Here is a 6,000-nt window from a genome sequence, read left to right on the forward strand (position 1 = left end):
TGTATTTTCTGAACTATAGAAGATGATTTATTTGCAATAATTTAACTGAGACTTTTAGGATTTAGAAAATAATTAATAGGGTGGACTTTTTCTGCTGGTGGATAAATCTAGAACAAAGGAACATAACAGTAAATTCATAGCCAGGCCATTCAGGAGATAAATTAGAAAATATTTATTTACATGAAGGCTCAATTAGTAATTTTAAATCTGAGAATGATAGGTTTTTGCTGGTCAAGAGTATGAAGTATATGGACTCGAGACAAGTGGATGGAATCAAGATACAGATCAGCTATGATCTCACTGAATGGAGCAACAGGCTTGAGGGAGTGAATGGCCTATTCCTGTTCCTATTTTCATGATCCCCAGCTGGTACAGCATGTTTAGGGGTTCAGTGTGTTGGCCTCAGTGTGAAGAAACAAAATTAGAACATGATTTGATGTTTTAATTTTCCTAGGTCACCCAGTTGCTTCATATTCAATACCTGTGGATGCACAATACTGATCCTGTGTAAGAAATGCTTGATTGTTAAGCAATCTGTCATCACAATGCAGCTTCTCTCAGAAATCTAATTAACAGAGAAAAGAAAGATTGACTTCAAGGGAGGAAAAACATGGTAATAAAGGGATTAACTAATAATTCGTACTTTAGTTCCATTGTGGACAGAATCTCAAACTAAACTTTTCCGATGCATCACTCAATATTTTCCTCTATATTCTTGCACCCCCAAGTGAAAAAAGTTACTGATATTTTGCAAAGTCACAAATAAACACAGAATGTAAAGTGTGCTAAAAATACTTAGTTGGCCCATAACATAAAGGAGTGTTAGAATGGAATCATAGAATGGTTTCTGCACAGGAGGCCATTTGGCCCATTATTGCCATGCCAGCTCTCTGCCATATCAACTTACCTAGTTCCACTCCCCTGTCTTTTCCCTGATGGTCTGCAAATTCTTCCTCTTCAGAAAATGATCTAATTCACTTTTGAAAGCCACGAATGAGGCCTGCCCCCACCACATTCCAGATCCTAACCACTAACCACGCATATAGAAAAATTCTTCATGTAGCTATTTCTTACCTCCCAGCTTATTGTTCCATTATTATTAAATTACTCAATCCAATAATTTCTCCCGGTTGACTCATTTGTCGTTTCCCTTGTGCCACTGGTACTTTGTCCTCTTCCACTCCTGTCTAAATGGCTGCAAAATATGAATCTGTTCCCGTTCAAGGGTCTGATATCTTGAGGCTTGCTGCCCCAAGATGGGTGAAGGGTGGGAGTAGAGGATATGCAACATATCTACCAACATGCAAAAAGGGAACAGATAGATTTACATTGTGTGGGTGAGGCCGGGGGGGAGGGGGGGGTGGCAGGGGCAGGCAAAGACTTTGACCAAGGGTCCAATTGCAAATCATTAATCTGGCCACTCAGGTGTTGGCTATGCCTTCTTGGCACATTCTTTTTTTTAAAATTTGAGATTTGTATTTATGTTTTTATTTTCATCACACATGTCTTTTAAAAAATCTCCAGATAATAATAAAATTCAGCAATGCAGCAGAATAAGGCTAAATACCAAAGAGGAGTTGGAGAGACAACATCCTCAGTTCCCATCAAGGTTTTGAAATCAAGATCTTTTTACCCCCAATGTTTGTCCCCAAGAGATTGTCATGATTGTTAGACATAATCTGTGACTATTTCAGGTTCTGGAAGGTTCCAGCTATTCCTGCATTAATTAGCTAAACCATTCATCTGCAGCCTTTAGTTTACATATACCTCCATTTATAATCAGCCCATACACATTTATAAGAATACCAAAATTTTGCTGCTTTGCCACTTGTCCCTCTTCCTCCTCCTAAAAACACAACATTACAAGTAATAAAAAAACAGTTGGTGGCATCTAGTGGCGGTCAATTGCACTGTTCATACCTCAAATGTCAGCCTGATCCCTGGAGAAATGAACTTCTCATTTAAATCACCACTTTCTGTGTCCATTTGCACCACGCTTAAGGATAACTGGAGCAAGAGCTTTTCTATTACTGCTGAAAGAGATCCGTATTATTGGAACAAACAGTACCATTGAAGTAATTTTATTTTCGTCTGGTAGTACAGAACTTGAGTATTGCTGAAAAAAGAGACATATTTTGTCTGAAACTTTTCGTCTTGCGCTCATCAGGATAAGTTGCAAGAAAATGCCAATGTCAGGGAAAACAACAAATTTACTGTATGAGAAGAGAGGGCTGATTGGTTGGCAAATGAACTCTGATTGGTAGAGGCATTGCCATGGAGAATGCATCAGTTGATGGTGACTGACAGTTAACTCCCAAGTATTGTTTGAAATTTAAACCAGGCAGCTTAACTCTGATTGGTCAAGACATTGCCCTAGGGAATGGACCAGTGAATATTTGCAACAACCACTTCATTACAATATTTAAACCAGATGGATTTTGATAAACATGTCCACACAGCAGCAGAGTCCTGATGGCAGCAACAGCCTGGAGTAACAGGTTGTTCACGTCAGAGCAGAGGGGCTGTCACTTATTTTGTTTAGCTGAAATGGGCACAATGTACAGGTACATGTTCATTCTGTCTGCAAAAAACAGGGCCCTGTGTATTAATATATATAGCTTCGAGGACACAGAAATATGCCACACTGTGAATCCGGATGATAATCTTAAATTGGTTGTCAGCATAATTCTTAGCACACTGAGGATTATTTAGCAAATGTTGTCCAATCACTGAATCACATCTAATGTTGGACATTGTGTTTTGAGTTTTGCAAGCATGGGCTGGTTGGGTTGTGAACAGTAGAAGGGGCATGCTGTTTGATACGCCAGTCTTTGGGACGTACAGCCTACATACCTAGCATCACCTCAGTGTGCTAAGAATTATGTTCTTCTACAGAATAAATCTGTTGTTTCCCTGACATTGGCATTTTCTGGCAAATTGTCCTGATGAGTGCATGATGAAAAAGCTTTGACAAAAATGTCTCTTTTATCAGTAGCACTTAATTTTATTTTCTCTGCTCCAACAGTTTTAGGACCTGGAAGGGTTTTCACTTCGAATCAACTGCAGGGGTAATGTCAGAAATAAAACACATTGGTGCATTTCTGAGGTCCATTGCATTGAACACAAAGCAGTAGGATGTTCCTTTGTTATTTCTAATTTGTATTCTATTTCTAGCAAAATTGTAAAAGTGTCATTTCATTAAAAATAGTAAAGAGAGTAAATATTGTCACTCTGCTTCAACAACAGTGACCAGAGGTAAGTTCTCTTGACCCCCGCATAAACAATTACTTATCTATTCTCTCCTGGTTTTAGGTAACACTGAGGGTGGGGGTGGGTGTGGGATGAGGATTTTCTTTTGTAACAGGTATAGAGAATTTGCAAACCAAATGGTTTCATAAAGAACTTATTTACAATTCTACTACATCTGTTGCAAAGAGAAAAATATTTCTCTATGAAGAGGAAATAAAATTGGAGGACCACCTTGGGCAAGTTTTGCATCCATATCGGCAGAAACCTGGGGCTTTAAAAGCGAAGTGCTCAGCTGTGGAACTAAGGAGGTCTGGGAGAGATGAGATTTATTGCTTTATGGGTGAAGACCTAGAGATAATGTGTAATTTCAAGTACCTGGTGGCAGATAACAGAAGTATAGAAATGGAAAGTAGGCAACAGATTAGCTCTGGTTGGGGTAATTGGAAGAAGTGCAGTGGAGTGTAAAGCAATGGAAAATTATCACTGAAAAGAAAAAACCACAGGACAGTTGTGAGACCGGCGTTGTTTATATGGTGCAGAAACTATTGCAACACTGAGAAGAGAGGAACGACAACTGAGTATTAATGAGGTGCTACTGCTAAGATGGATTTGTGGAGAAACAAGAAAGAACAAAATCAGGAACCAGCACATTAGGGGGTCAGTGAAGATTGTGGGAGCATCAAAGAAAGTAGCTGAGAAGAGATGGAAATGGTATGGTCATCTGTTGCAGAGAGAGGGAATGTGATGAGGTAAGTGATGGAGGTGCGACTGCTTGGAAGAAGGAGAAGAAGAAACCTAAGACCAGATGAAACCATATGAACATACAAATTAGAAGCAGGATTAGGCCATTTGGCACCTCGAGCCTGCTGCATCATTTGATAAGATCATGGATGCGCTGTTTATGGTTTCAACTCCACTTTCCTGTCCACCCCATACCCTTTGAGTCCATTGTCAATCAAGAACCTATCAAACGCAGCCTTAAAAATATTCAGACCTTGCCTCCACTGCTTTCTGGGGAAGAGAATTCCACAGACTATCTACCCTCTGAGAGAGAAAAATTCTCCTAATCTCCGTAATAATTGGGAGACTCCTTATTTTCTAACTGTGTCCCCTAGTTCTAGTCTCTCCCACAAGGGAAAACAATCTCTCAGCATCCACCCTGTAAAGTACCCTCAGATTCTTATATGTTTCAATAAGGTCGCCTCTCAGAATCACAGAGTGCAGAAGAGGCCCTTCAGCCCATCGAGTCTGCACCAACATGTGAGAAACACCTGACGTAGCTTCCCCATCCCATTTACCAGTACTTGGCCCATAGCCTTGAATGTTATGACGTGCCAAGTGCTCATCCAGGTACTTTTTAAAGGATGTGAGGCAACCTGCTTCCACCACCCTCCCAGGCAGCGCATTCCAGACCGTCACCACCCTCTGGGTAAAAAAGTTTTTCCTCCCATCCCCCCTACACCTCCTGCCCCTCACCTTGAACTTGTGTCCCCGCATGACTGCCTCTTTAACTGAGGGGAACAGCTGCTCCCTATCCACCCTGTCCATGCCCCTCATAATCTTGTACACCTCGATCAGGTCATCCCTCAGTCTTCCCTGCTCCAACAAAAACAAACCAAGTCGAATCCAACCTCTCTTCATAACTTAAATGTTTCATCCCAGGCAACATCCTGGTGAATCTCCTCTGCACCCTCTCCAGTGCAATCACATCCTTCCTATAATGTGGCGACCAGAACTGCAAACAGTACTCCAGCTGAGGCCTCACCAAGGTTCTATGCAACTCCAACATGATCTCCCTACTTTTGAAGACTTAAGACCAGGTGAAACCATATGAACATACAAACTAGAAGCAGGAGTAGGCCATTTGGCACCTCGAGCCTGCTGGATCATTTGATAAGATCATGGATGCGCTGTTTATGGTTTCAACTCCACTTTCCTGTCTACCCCCCCATACCCTTTCAGTCCCTTGTCAATCAAGAACCTATCAAACGCAGCCTTAAAAATATTCAGACCTTGCCTCCACTGCTTTCTGGGGAAGAGAATTCCACAGGCTACCCTCTGAGAGAGAAAAATTCTCCTGACCTCCGTCTTAATTGGGAGACTCCTTATTTTCAAACTGTGTCCCTTAGTTCTAGTCTCTCCCACAAGGGAAAACAACCTCTTAGCATCCACCCTGTAAATTCCCCTCAGGATCCTGTATGTTTCAATGGGGAGAATTTTTCCTATGGTGGGCCGGAGTGAGCGGGGGCAGGTGTGAAGCTGATTGCCGCCCGCGATCAGCTGCCAGCCACCATTTTACACTGGTGGGCCAATTAAGGCCTGCCTAGTATAACTCCTGGCTGGTAGCACTACCTGTGTGGGTGGGGGGAGGAGGGAGAGTTGGGGCCTGCGTGTGCACAAAAGAGCGCAGCAATCTCCCTGAGGCACGGAGCTGCCTCGGGGAGATTGAATAAAGAATAAAACATTTTGATAAATTATGTAAAAATTTATTTAAACATGTCCCCTCATGTGACAGTGTCATATGAGTTTGGTCATGTTTGTTAAGTTGGGAAAACTTATTTATTTATTGTATGAAAGCTTCAGGAAACTTCATCCTGCCCATGGATGAGGTTTCCTGAAAAATGTGAAGGCAGCTTGGACTTTTCGACTGCCTGCCAACCTTAAGGTTGGACAGGCAATGTTCTCAATGAGTTTAATTACTTTCTTAATGGCCTTAGTAGGCCATTGACATTTTGGCAGGTGTGCAGCTGT

The sequence above is a fragment of the Carcharodon carcharias genome, chromosome 37 (assembly GCF_017639515.1).
Source record: "Carcharodon carcharias isolate sCarCar2 chromosome 37, sCarCar2.pri, whole genome shotgun sequence".
In the NCBI taxonomy this organism is placed as follows: Eukaryota; Metazoa; Chordata; class Chondrichthyes; order Lamniformes; family Lamnidae; genus Carcharodon; species Carcharodon carcharias.